At 50.9% G+C, this 14,470-nt stretch overlaps 1 long non-coding RNA gene across 1 annotated transcript; it reads right to left on the minus strand.

Moving 5' to 3' along the window:
• Positions 1-8,050: 8,050 nt before the first annotated feature.
• LOC120404607 lies at positions 8,051-12,820 on the minus strand. Its single transcript, XR_005598060.1, has 2 exons — positions 12,658-12,820; positions 8,051-8,358 (listed from the first exon to the last, which is right to left on the minus strand). It is a non-coding gene; the product is annotated as an uncharacterized LOC120404607 (long non-coding RNA).
• Positions 12,821-14,470: the final 1,650 nt, after the last annotated feature.

Here is a 14,470-nt window from a genome sequence, read left to right on the forward strand (position 1 = left end):
TGGTTTGGTTAAAGCCCCAGCTCCTGGAGTCAGGTGAGAATCTCAGCTTTTGTTAAAAGGGGAAAAGGTAAGTTTCTAACCCTCACCACAGCAGAGAAGAGCTTGAAAACAGCACCTGAGTGCAGCTCAAAGGCTCAGAAAACAGAAGGCAAAGAAAAAGAACTCAACATTCTTTTTTTTTTTTTTTTTTTTAATTTTACGATTCTGGGGAGGCCTGGCTCATAGTTTTTGAATGCTTGGGATTGGCAATACTGTGAGAATGAGAGAAAATGTCCTAACAGTGAGATGCACCGGGCCAGGGCTTCATAGGCACGGGAATGGGTGGGAACTGCTCAAGAAATTTAAAATTAGGCTGCACAAAACCTAAGGGAGCGATCTTGGATTGACATGGACGAGGTGGCTCTTTTTCCATGTCTGTGCTGGTTTCTATCATACTTGCTTTGTGGTATTGTACTCCCTTGTACCCTGGCAGGTTAATGCAAAAAAACCTGGCACTCCCTCACTCACACAAGGCAAGCCAGCCACAACCCCAACTCCCAACCACAAGACAACTCTGCAACCCCCTCCCCTTCAACAGCCACTTATAGTATCTAGAGAGATAACATATAAATAAGATTGATAACATCATTTTCTTACCTTGGGTGTGTTCTCCAAGCTGCTTTGTTTGTGTCCGTCTTCACTGAGATTATTTTTTCCCAAACTGCATTGAATCTGTATTTTAACTACATACATGAATTTTGGAACTTTATACATAAAAACAATCCATTGAGTCTATTTCTTGAATTTATATTTGCCATTCGATTTTGCCATTTCTAGCGATTTCTTATTTTTAACAGCAATGTCATAGAATTCCAGACAGGAATAGCTAAGGCTGCATCTAATGCAAAGCTCACTTTTGACCACTTCAATACTGAGGCAATTCCTCTAGTCAGTCTAAAGATTTGGTGATGAGCAGAGAGCTGCTGTGTTTTCAACAGTTTTGATCTGTTATCGCTTAAAACTGCAGAACTGGGAACACGGCAGTATCTTTATTTTGGACACAGAAACTTTTAACATTAGATATCCCAGTGCATTGTGCTATTAATGCAAATCTTTAGACCCATGTAAAACAAAAACCAGTAGATTAAACTCTTTTTCTGGCAACTAGCAAATCCATTAAAAAAAAATAACCCAGCCAGGCTGGTCAAATACTAGAGTAAATGGTGGATTCTCTGTAACTTGCAGTCTTTAAATCAAGATTTGAGGACTTTAGTAACTCAGCCAGAGGTTAGGGGTCTATTACAGGATGGGCGGACGAGGTTCTGTGGGCTGCAATGGGCAGGAGGTCAGACTAGATGATCACAATGGTCCCTTCTGACCTTAGAGTCTATGAGTCTCACTATATGTCACTTGACTTTGTGTAAATACAATTCTGTGTAAATATACTCCACACAGCAAAGGGATTGCAAATCCCTCCCATGCTGGACGCCCTTCTGTGCCAAACTCCTGACTGCCTGGAGAGCCAACTAAAACTGAGTCAATTGCTGTGTATTATAGCTACTTGGTCCTTACCTCTTCATAAATTACGTGTATTGTGGTCGTGCTTCGGAGCCACAGCCATGGACCTATCGCGCTAGGTGCTGTACACACAGGGAACAAAGAGACAGCCCCTGCCCCAAAAGAGTCTGTAGTCTGTGCTAGCGCTTCCCCAGCGTGGGTCTAGCAGAGTTGCTAGCGACAGTAGACACAACCGTGTCTGGCATTTTAATCATGTCATCTAACCCTGCTCTGAATTGCCACCCCTGGCAAAGCTGGACCCCCCCAAAACTAATGGCTTGTCTACACATGAAACTATTCTGGAATAAATTAGTGCGTGAATTTGAAGCAGATTATTCCTGATGAACTCCACGCGTAGACAAACCCTTAGCGACAGATTTTCTACTGAGCTTGGCACATGGGGATTGAAGTCTGTTGAAAATCGAGCCTGACACGGTGGGAGAGGTGATGGTACTGCCGAGTGTGCATGTACCCTTAGTACTCATGCTGAGCTTCGTGAATGGGAACAAGGGCCAAGGAGCTGGGTGGAGGGAATCAGTGGGAGTTGGGATGAAATGCATTGGCAGAGTCCACCTCCTGCCCAGGTCACAATCACCTGTTCTGTATGTCAGGGAGTAAACAGGGCAGATTTCTCCCCTCTACCACAGTTGCCTCCCTGTGAAATGTTTCAGTGGCACAACAAATGGTTCAAGAATCCCAGGGGTAAACTCAGGGCTTTTCCGGCTGAGATCAAGGGTCAGATGTTTCCCCGGTGAAACCCTGTCGGTCATCGGAATCAATCCAGGAATGAAACCAACCGCCCGGGCGGCATCAGTTCACGTGGCTGATACCTCCTGTCCCGTGGGTTAAAATAGACTGAACAGCAGGGAAGCAGTTGCTGCATCAGTAATAGAGGTGAGGAAACTGGGGGGCAACACCCAGGCCAGGGAGAGAAGGGGGCACATGCTGCTTACCCAAGCCACGTGGGGATGGACATCTCCCCTCTGGTTTGAGCAGCGATGGGGAAGCTGTGCTCATTCTGGGCTCTCCATTACTTCATCCCTGGACCCCACACCTGGAGGTTGTTTCCTGCTCGGCACTCACTGATCGAACAGGTCTTTGCCATCTCCTGCCTCTGCTGTGTGGCAAACACTGCCAGCCTCAGCTGTGATGAAGCAGGGGGTGGAGGGACTTTGTGGGAAAAAAAACAAACAAACCAATCTTCAGCCAGCTTGCGCTTTAGGACAGAAACGCTGCCAGCCAAGCCCAGAAAGCCTGTGCATCAAAGAGACGCAAGGACCGAGGGACGGACCCAGAGACCAGGGAGAAGTGCAGGGGTCTCTGGGATTTCTCCTTCTCTCCCCTTCCCCCTCCTCCCTTATATGTGAGTGAGCCGCCTGTTCTCCCACCACGGCTGCCAAAATACAGCGAGACAGGGTATAATTACAGACACTTACTGCGGCCATTACACCACCGGCGCGGGCTGTGCAAAGTGACACACGACCCGTCAACTCCTTATTCACGCCATTAAGGGGACTCATTAGCATCTTCGCTAAGAAGCAAAATTACCCTCACTGCTCATTTCAAGATGTCATAAATTTTAATTTAGGACCCAAAGATAGCACAATGGGAGCGAGCCGGCTCTCTCCGGCAGAGCCGCGCTGGCTGAGGGAGGTGGAGGGGACATGAAAGGGCTGGTTTGATAAAAGATGGTGGGTTTCTAAGGGGCAGAGATGGGGAAGGAGGGAGAGAGAGAGATGCCCACGGGTCTAGCAAGCAATTTCTCTCCGTCGTATCCAAGCCCAGTGGGAAGGAGAAGCTGCTGAAGGCATCGGTGCTGCTCCCAGGTTCCCCACAGGTTGTTCTCTCCAGGCCTCAGTGGTACGGATTCCCCCTTGAATATCCACAGGCCAATGCTGGACCCACTTTGGAGAGATTTTGGGTCAGCCTGGGCAGGGTGCCTCTCTCCCCCCTCAGAGCTTGCCAGGGACCGTGCCAAGCTCTGCTCCCCGAAACATGTTGCAGGGGTGCGGGGACATTAGTAGCAGGGGAGATGGAAAGGTGGTAAATAAAGGACAAGTTCCCTCTCCAACATTTCACTGGTAGGACCACAGGGCCTCAGCCAAAGGCAGGAAACCCCGAGTCTGGGCTGTCAAGCCAGCCACTCCTCACGCAGCTGCCATTCAGAGGAGAAGGGCAAGGGGATGAGTTAAGGATGCAGCGCAGGGACATGTCTTTAGACCAGTGGGTATTCGGCAGGGTCCTTTGTTGGCTTTCCTTATTCTGCTTTATGCACCCAGTCAATGTACAGCCTACCTTTTAGTGATATGAATGCTGGGGTGCGGTCTGTCAGGTCCTTTCATCCTGGGGGCTCTCAAAGCACTTCACAATCGGAAAGCAAGGTGCAGGGGAGTGAGCTGAGGGCTGGGAGACAGGAGGTCCTGAGTCCTCATCCCAGCCCTGCCCCCAGCTTGCTGTGTAACCCTAGGCAAATCACTTCCTCTTACTTGGTGCCTCAGTTTCCCTATCTGAAAAATGGGGATAATAATAATGAACCCCGCTCCTGAGGAGATGGGTAGGCTGACTGGGGAAGCAGCCACAGCTGTGGCCACACCGAATCAGGCCCTGATATAAGGGCTAAGGGAGGCACTGGGTCACTCTCACTCCAGCCTTGGAGTGGGAAGGACCTGGCTGCCTGGGAGCACAGGGTACCTGGGGCAGAGCTGTGCTGGGGAAGGGCAAGAGGAGCTGGGGAGTTCCAGCCTGGCAACTCCCCAGGCTGAGGCCTTGTTTAAGGCCTAAGCAGGTACTGGGGCTGCAGAGGTGCAGCTCAGGGATCGGCAAAGGCAGCAGGTCCAACCCCCTTGCCCATGATGAGTGGCCATTACAGACTGCAGTTTGCCCCAGAGAAAGGGGGGCTAGATGATGACTGGCAGTAGCCACTGAGGCAAGGTGGGCATAGGGGGAGGGGGTTCCCCTGGGAAGAGAGACCCAGAGTGCGGGGGCACTGCTGTGGGGCAGCACCCTAAGGTAAGGGGCATTGGGGTCCAGGAGGGACACTGGGCCTGTGGCAGGTGAGACAGGGGCCAGCAGGGGGCGCTCTGAGGCTGAGGCGCTAATTCCCGAGGCAACCAGCAGGAAGCGCTGTGCCACTGACTCCACGCTGCTACACCCACATTCACAGGGATCTGTGAGGGTCAATTACATGCAGCCACATGGCCAAAAACAGAAGCAATAAATACAAATCAGTAGCCACAAGTGAAAATGCTGAGTTAGATGCTCACCTGGTGTGAGTCAATGTAGCTCCATCCATTTCAGTGGAGTGACTCCAGGATCTGGCCCCTAACCTTGAAGGTCTGTAGTGTGCTTCAAAGGTATGGCCAAGCTGCATAAGTGCCAAGGTGGGCCAGATGGCAGCTACAGTACCTCGGGGAGCACTGATGTGGGTAATCAACCTGTGGGGTCACTAGAGTCCCTCCTGGCCCGAGGCTAAACAGGCTGTCGCCGTAGCTCTCCAAATTCCTGCTAGCCAGGGGCTGGGCTGCGAAAATCAAACCTAGGCCTTCCATGGGGTACTGCTCATCAGGATGGTCGAGGAGCCCCCTTCTTACCCTTTAATAGCTTGGTTTTTTTTAACGCCCTTTTCCCCCCATAATTCCCCCTCAGGTGGCTAATCTCTCAGCCACCGTTAAGGTGCCGGTGGGACCAGATTTTTCTCAAGAGCCCAGGGCCTGGTTTTCAAGTGCTCGGCACTCAGATCAGGGACCTGGTTTTTTCCCCAAGGTTTCAGCACCCGGCACGCTGATCAAAGCCACTACTGAGCCCAGCCACCTGTTCTGCTCCCACAGTACTGCAACAGCCCCAGTGTGGCACCTACTGTCTTGGTTTCTACACCCACCAGGCCAGGTGGGTGTAGAAACAGGGGCCATTTCTTCAACTGCAGTAGAGTTACCTTGGGTCAAATGCAGGAGCGGATGTATCTAAAGATGATTAAGCCTTTGATTCTGAGGCCTTCATCTGCCACCTTTCAACCCAATGGAACATCTACAAGGTAGTTATGAAGCTCCCCATCCCAATCAACACCATGAAATACTGTGGGGAAGGTCCTGGAAGGTACTACAGACCCACAACTAGCTTTGAGAAGGCCAAGTGGGCTACTAAAATAGCCTCTTCATCGTTGCTTAAAACTAGTGCAGGAATGGAAGAGAGAAACGGATACATGCAAAGAACCAGATAAGGCAAGGATGGGAGTGGAGAGGCATGGGGCTGGGGAAGGAGCAGAGAGAAATGGAAGCGAATGTATGAAAAGAGAGAGGCCTGGGGCAGGGGTGGACACAGGGAGAGGGAAAGGAGGAGAAATGGGAGGAGAGGGGACGAGGAGGGATAGCAGGAGGTGGGGGTGTTTAATCTATGTATAACTATGCAGCCATCGAGATCTAAGACTGCAGAACAAAATGCTCCTTCCCGGCCCTGATGGGTTTGGGGGCTTGTCTTCAGGAGGAAATGGACTGCAGTGGCTATTCCAGATTAGTTCCCTGTGGGGATAGAGTGTTCCGGAATAAAGGTGATTTTATTCCAGAATTATGACATCGCTTTGCGAGTGCACTCATTTTTCCAGACAAGTATCCATATGGGGAGCTATTTTGGAGTAGCTCTTGCCGAACAGCTTCGGCCGCAAGGGCTATTCCAGTCCATTTCCCCTGTAGACAAGCTCTTAATAACAGGGTCCAAAAACCAAAAGAACCTCTAAGCATTCTCCCAGCCTAGACTCTGAGGTCACACCCACCGAGACACACACACGCGCACTCGCACACACAACATTTTGCACATCACCCATGCCAAGAGGAACTGCAATTTCCCAGAGAGAAGGCAGATTAATTCCCGGCTTCTCCCCCCTGCCACACCCCCAGTCCTCCTCACTCTCTCCCGCCTACATGTGCCAACGTGAATATTCATGACATATGATACACCTACCCTCTTCCCCCCTCCCCGCCCCGTCCCCCTAAAGAGACACACTGCCAGGACAGAACGCAATTACAGGCCTCTTAAACTTTACCAGCTACCAGGATCCGTGATTAATGAGTTGAAATGTCCACATCTTTAAAAAACAAGGGGGAAAGGTTTAGAAAAAAGCAACTCCAATGACAGGCAGCTGAGGGAATTTGCCCCCCTCCTGCACTATAAGAACATATATCCAGAAAGGTTATGTTAATTTCTAATGTACAAGGCTCTAATTAATTTCAGTGGCTGGGTGGATTAGCGGAGAGTGTAAATTTCAGCCTGGCTTGGACTGCAGATAAACTAACACCAGGGAAGGCTATGGAGCAAGGGACTCTGGTCTGAAGCTATTGCTGGGTTCCCAGGGGCCAATTGGAGTTAGAGCTGGCTAGAAAGAGTAAAAATCTTTCGGGTGTGTAAGTGCGGATTCAAAATGCTTCTCTACTGCGAGTACCATTGTCCCTGCTTGACAGAAGGGGAAACTGAAGCACAAAGGGGCAATGCCTTGCCCAAGGTCACACAGTGCAGGACAGAACCCAGGAGTCCTGCGTTCTGTGGACCATGCTGCCCCCTCACAAAACATGCTGGGCGGAAGGAGGGATGATATTAGAAAAGGTGTTTAGACAAGTCTTAAACCACTTTGACAGGGTAAGTTTCATTAACTCCGATTTACAGATGGGGGAAACTGAGGCACGGAGAAGGGCAGAAACTCCCCCAAGGTCTCACAGCATGCCAGTGGCAGCACCAAGAATCCCGGAGTCCCAGGTCTATGTCCAGTGAGCCACGTTACCTATTGCGGAGCAGGGGTGCTTGAAGATGCACCCAAGGCTGAGGAGAGTTTATCTGGAGGCCCCCCAGAGACCAGCCTAACAGGGAGCCTCACACCCAGGGGTGGCTCCAGGCCCCAGCATGCCAAGCGTGTGCTTGGGGCGGCACGCCGCGGAGGGCACTCTGCCAGTCGCCGGGAGGGCGGCAGGAGGCTCCGGTGGACCTCCTGCAGGCGTCCCTGCGGAGGGTCCGCTGGTCCCGCGGCTTCGGTGGAGCATCCATGTCTACGCTGCACCTCGAGGTCACTGGCAAGGGCAGCGTCGGGAGTTCGCAGTACAGATCCCTGCGCTGTAACGGGGGCGGGGAGCTGGACTACGCATGTTGCTGATCACAACGGAGACGCTGTGGCAGAGCTGGAGGTGGGGGCGAGGGGAGTGGTGCTGGAATAACCGGTCTGATGGAGGTCAGGACAGAGCTGCCAGGGCATAGGTCAAGATTACAGGTGCATTGGTAGACCTGGAGCTGGTAGGGAGCCAGAAGTGGGACAGCCGTGGGAGGGGGCTGCAGGTCAGGATTGAGGAGCATGGATAGAGCTGGGGCAGGAATGGAATAGATTAGGGGTGCAGCAGGTTAGGATTGAGATGCGGGGGACAGGACGTCAGTGATGGGATCTTGCAAGGGCAGGACTGAGCTGTGTGGGGTGGGACGGGACACATGCATGCCCCCTGCTTCCAGCATGCCTTTCCCTCGCTGCTGCTTTCTCTACCACTTCCAGATACATACCCATATTTTTATTATATATATAAACCCTCCAAATTCACTTCCTAAAAGATAAAAATAAGGATGGCCTCTACTGTCTATGGCTTGGGTGAGACCATAATGAAAGGGTCTGAGCCCAGCAAGGCCGGAATGTGCGGCCTTGAAATACAGTAAGTTTTGAAAGGAAAGAAAAGACTCCATTATTCTTGCATTAAACTCCCTCTCCCTCCTGCTCTCGCTCGCTCCCTCTGTCAGTCTTCCGTTCGCTCGCTGCCGTTCCCCCAGCCTCTCGGAAGACAGATCGTTCCCTTAATCACTCTGGAAAAGAACCCCAAGCCGATATAATATTATAATTAATTAATTCACTAAAAAGGTATTAAATTTCTTTTCCCCCCTGTGGATATTATCTGAATTCATTGACCTTTAGAAAAATCACCCTCTAATTGTAACCAGGTTCAAGTGCATTTCCAGCCTGTCCCTTTTACATTAATAATATCTTCCAGGACTCCGCTATGCTGCTTAAATATTGTATAAATTTCACTGCCCCCTCAAAAAGGAGAAAGGCATGAAATGAAAACTACAGGCTGATTAAACTGGCTCTGGAATGTTGGGGAAAAGAAGGAAAGAATTTGAGTTCGGACTGTGGGATAGACAGACACCCTCCCCCATGGAGCTTAGGCCAAAGAATCCACTGGATGCTATGTCCAAAGCCCCCAATTTCCCAAGAGTTGGTAGGTCAGAGATCCTGCAACCCCAAGACCCATCTTTCCAGTGCAAATTTGAGTCCAAGATTCTTGGAATTCCGGCTTTCCTATGGGCCAAGGATACTGGGGCCAGTGACCCAGCTTGCTAGGGGGATGAATGTACTGGGATCTCAATGGTTGTCTCTGCTACACTTGTACAGCACCCAGCACAATGGGGCCCCAATCTCAGTAGGAGCCTCTAGGTGCTACCATAATCTATATACAACGAATTTTGAGACCTTGTTTCCCCAGGAGTCGAGGATCCTGGATCTAAGGATCTCAGCTTGCCCGTGAGCAGAAGAACCAAGTTCCCATTTTCCAAGACTCCAAGCTGAAGTCCAGTGTCTGGATTTTCTGGTGTGTGCTTCTGCAGTCAGAAAAGTGACGGTAAAGATGGCATCAAGGGGTCCTCTGTTCATTCTCTCTCAATAATTCCAGAGCCATTTTGCTTAACTGACAAGCCAACAAGTGATTTCTCCAGAGGCCAGTGCGGTAAGCCCCAGCCCAGGCTCCGAAAATCCAGCTGGGTTCTTTCTGCCTATCATCAACTATAATCCTGGGCCAGATCCTCAGCTGGCGTAGCTCCACTGAATCCAACAGAGCGGTGCCTGTTTTCGCCACCGGCAATCTGGCTATGTGTCTCTCTTTTACTGCACCCATCACCATCACCGTAGTACCTGAGCTCAGCATCACCAGCTCTAAGGTTTCCCCAGTCTGTGTTTAGCACTCAGCTCTGCTCATCATGCATGAAGCAAGGCAGAGCAAGGTTGGCTGAGGTCTGATGGTTTTGGCACTGCAGGGCCCTTTTCTAATTGTCACTAGACTCAGCCCCAAAAGTCACACACAGGAGCTGATAGATTAAGCGGGATCAGGACATTTTTAATGTTAACACTCTGCAATTATACAGCCTCTTCCACCTGAGGAGCTCCAGGTGCTAATCAGTCAAATAGCAATTAATTTACCCTCCCTGTCAGTAGTATTATCGTCATCCTCATTTCGTGGATGGGAAAACCGAGGCACGGATTGATTAAGGGACTTGCCTAAAATCACACAATGAGTCAGTGGCAGAGCTGAGGGGCCGGGGAAGGGAGGGGTCCTGATTCCCAGGCCAGTGCCTTTTTCCAGGGGTGGCTCCATGCCGCGGGGGGCACTCTGCCAGTCGCCGGGAGGGCGGCATGCCTGCGGAGGGTCCGCTGGTCCCGCGGCTCCGGTGACTGGCCTGGGAATCAGGACCCCTCCCTTCCCCGGCCCCTCAGCTCTGCCACTGACTCATTGTGTGATTTTAGGCAAGTCCCTTAATCAATCCGTGCCTCGGTTTTCCCATCCAGAGCCGCGGGACCAGCGGACCGTCTGCAGGCATGCCTGCGGGAGGTCCACCGGAGCCGCGGTACCGGCGACCGGCAGAGCCGCCGTGCTTGGGGCGGTGAAATGTCTAGAGCCACCCTGCCTTTTTCACCAGGTCATCCTTGTTCTCTGCCTTGACGTCTTCTGAACTGCACTGTTAAGCCTGAGCCTTCCTTGGTTTGCATGTTGCTCCCTCTCCTTAGTACCCTCTGAAATATACATAGGCATCTCCATAAGAGAGCAGCATTAACTGCTTAGCTGCTGGCAAACTTTCCAGAGACATTGCTTGAAGGCAGCTGCTCTGTTTCAGAAGGCGTCAGGCCTGTGACAATGGAAGGTACAGCAGTGATTGGTGGACAGCGAGCAGAGCAATGGTTAACTAGTCTCAGGGCAGCAGTTGGGGCTCCTTTGGGCTGCTGAACCTGACTGTGGGTGCCAGAATAGGCCCATAACTGTCACTGAGCCCCCATGCAGCATTGGCTGTTTTTGTATCTGCTGCTTTCCTCAGCACTGAAAATCAGGGTCTGGTTTGACGTCATGGGGGGTGGATGAGCTCATTCAAAGTCACCCTCCTGCTGCGGGAGGGAATCCAGAGCATGCACCAGGAGGCAAGTCTCTTCACATCTCCACTGATGTAAATCCAGGCTCCGAGGAAACTGAATCGTCCAGCACCTCAGAACTGATGAGCTTGTCGGCCTGAGAAGGGGACTCTGCCACATGGTTTTTCCTTGTGGCCTGCAGAGGGTTGCTAGACAGACAGGTTTTCTCAGGACCATCCCTTTTTGGAGGTAGCTATCCTGGGAAACCCATCAGGGTGCTCAGGACACATTGCCAGCCATCCAGTTTTAGGGGCTTGTGATCATCCTGGGTATCCTCTTTTTTTGTACCACAGAGGTGGCATCCCTAGGCCTGCTTGCGCTGCAGTAAGAAACAGACCCAAGCCAGAGAGCTCTGATCTAGGTCTAAACAATTCCTCCGTGATGGCCTCCGTGATGGCAGCCTCAGCAAAGGGGCCAAAGACTGAAGGTGCTATATACACAATATCCCACCTACCCAGGGGAGATGTCTCCAGGTCAAAGTTGAGGTGCACTGGCAGGGCCATTGGAAGCTTGCCCTGCCACCAGCCATGCTGTATGGCTCTCATAAAATCATAGAAGATTAGGGTTGGAAGAGACCTCAGGAGGTGACCTAGTCCAATCCCCTGCTCACAGCAGGACCAACACCAACTAAATCATCCCAGCCAAGGCTTTGTGAAGCCGGGCCTTAAAAACCTCTAAGGATGGAGATTCCACCACCTGCCTAGGTAACCCATTCCAGTGCTTCACCACCCTCCTAGTGAAATAGTGTTTCCTAATATCCAACCTAGACCTCCCACACTGCAACTGGAGACCATTGCTCCTTGTTCTGTCATCTCACACCACTGAGAACAGCAGAGCTCCATCTTCTTTGGATCCCCCCTTTCAGGTAGTTGAAGGCTGCTATCAAATCCCCCCTCATTCTTCTCTTCTGCAGACTAAATAAGCCCAGTTACCTCAGCCTCTCGTCGTAAATCATGTGACCTAGCCCCCTAATAATTTCCGTTGCCCTCCGCTGGATTCTCTCCAATTTGTCCACATCCCTTCTGTAGTGGGGGGACCAAAACTGGACACAATACTCCAGGTATGGCCTCACCAGTGCCGACTAGAGGGGAATAATCACTTCCCTCTATCTGCTGGCAATGGTCCTACTAATACAGCCCAATATGCCATTGGCCTTCTTGGCAACAAGGGCACACTGCTGACTCATATCCAGCTTCTCATCCACTGTAATCCCAAGGTCCTTTTCTGTAGAACTGCTGCTTAGCCAGTCGGTCCCCAGCCTGTAGCAGTGCATGGGACAGATAAATGCCTATACTCTAGGGTGACCAGATATCAAGTGTGAAAAATCGGGATGGGGGTGGGGGGATAATAGGAGCTTATATATAAAAAAAGCCCCAAATATTGGGACTGTCCCTATAAAATCAGGACATCTGGTCACCCTACTATACTCTCCAGGGGTGTCAAGCTGGCACCTGCACCAGCGCAAAGTTCCCTGCTCTCTAAGTCTCCACCAGACGTAGCACCAGAAGCAGTCTCAGAGGGATGCTGAGCTTGCCTCGTCCATCTCTGGCGTCATCCGTTTCTGCTCCAGAGAGGTTCACAGGAGCTGCTGTTCCAGTGGGCTAGCAGCCCTAGCTGCCTTTCCTGGCCCCTGTATCTGGGCCTCATTTTCTGTCAGCGCCAATTCTACTGCAGCATGCTCCTTCACAACCCTTTGCCTGATGAGTCATAATCCTTTCGTCTCCAGATCTGCTGGTGTCACTGGCTGGTGGCAAGTTGCTACTGGGACTCTGCTTGTTATTCCTATCTCTTCAATAATCCTGGCTGTAATTAAGCTCTCTACAAGGACTTCATGTTCGCTAGCAGAATCCTAATGCCTTAAAAAGCCACATATGGTAAAACACTGGGCCAAATGCCTCTGCAGCGTAACTCCATTGGAGCCATGGACTCACCTGGAGAATCAACCGGACTCCTCCTTTTTGGAAGCAATTCTGGACGGAGATCAGATATTTTCTCATCTCTCACTCTCTCTTTATTACCCACGGAGATTTACAGGCAAAGAGCTACTCTTGTTTCTTCAAAGCCAGTCCGGCTTTGCTGCCTATTCCCCACCTGAAAATGTAATCCCCTGTTTGTGATCTCATTGCAACCGTTTCCACAACAACCCCCAGTGATGTCACCAACGGAGGATTATGACTTCAGGCAGGGAAGGAACAGCCGGAGCGGATTTATTCGGCAGCTAAAGGGGCTCATCTTTAGCCAGAAAGAAAGGAGGGTGAGGGTGGGTGAAGGGGAGGAAAATACAGAAATACCACAAGACCTAGAAGCAGAATGGCTTCCCGAAGGCATCTCTGGCCCTTCAAACCCAGGTCCTAAGATCCACCAACTCGCAATGAGATAGCCCCTTGTAAAACCAGCCCCCAACCCTGTCACAGGTGGATTGGCCAATTCCGCAGTGATGCTTCCTCAGGATAATATTGGTCTTCCCCAAATAGGAGATCATTGCAGAGCCACGCAGCCCAAGCCTGAGGTCCTGTCTCTTAGTCCTTATTCAGGCGTGACTTCCATTGTCTGCAAAGACCTGAGTGTTTGGCCCACGGAATCAGAGATTTGAAGTGTCTCTTAAGTCGTCTCCGTGTCCCCTGGCTGTGGGATTGCTGCCACCAGGATACTGCCCTTTGCTTTGCCCACTCCTGTTTCCTGAGCGTGACTTTATTAGACTTTGAGGGGGCTGATTCTAGGTAAAGCCCTAGAGTGACCAGATAGTGTGAAAAAATGGGACAGGGGTGGGGAGTAACAGGAACCTATATAAGAAAAAGCCCTAAATATTGGGATAGCCCCTATAAAATCAGGACCTCTGGTCATCCTACTGGGCACGATTCTTCTCTTACTCTAGTATAAATAAAGAGTAACTTCACTGAAACTGATGGAATTACACTGATGCAGAGCTGACATCAGTGATATCAGAATCAGGCCCCTTGTACTACACCTTCCTGCGTAGTGAGAGGCACAAGCAGACCCTGGGATCTCAGAAACAAAAATGAAGGAAAACTTTCTAGCCTACCACCTGTTTCCGGTTTACAGAAGTGATCCCATCAAAGCTAGGGAGAGATCCTAGAATATACAAATAGTTGCATGCTTTGGATTCTGCCTTCCCCAAGCTATTAGCCAAGACAGTTAGGGATGCAACTCTATGCTCTGGGTGTTCCTAGCCTTGGTTTGCCAGAAGCTGGGAGTGGACGACAGGGGATGGATCCCTTGATGATTCCCTGTTCTGTTGATTCCCTCTGAAGCACCTGGCACTGGCCACTGTCAGAAGACTGGATACTGGGCTAGATGGACCATTGGTCTGACCCAGTCTGTTTGTCCTTATGTTCCTAAAAGCAGATCATAACCCCTTGAGTGCCAGGAGGAAGAGGAGGCTCCCCGTAGGCTAAACATGCCCAAGGACAAACAGCATAACTCCCTGGCAGAGTAAAGAGTTTAAGGGGGTGATGTGCCATGTGATTTACACACGTGTGCCTTTAAGAGGTGGGGGTGGGATAGGGTAGGGATGCAGCCGTCAGAACTCAAGGAGAGGGGAGTGCTTTTGCCATCGATCCCAGGGCAGGCTAGCAAGCCAAGGATCTATCCAGGGATGGCTTTGTACAATCCTCACTAAAACCCATGCTGCTGGGCCTTCACTGCTATTTTTAGCCATGCGAACTAGCTCAACGCTAGTACAGGTATGCCTATCCAAGCAGCATGTCACTTTGGACTGCAGGA

Source organism: Mauremys reevesii, linkage group 4 (assembly GCF_016161935.1).
Source record: "Mauremys reevesii isolate NIE-2019 linkage group 4, ASM1616193v1, whole genome shotgun sequence".
Taxonomy (NCBI): Eukaryota; Metazoa; Chordata; order Testudines; family Geoemydidae; genus Mauremys; species Mauremys reevesii.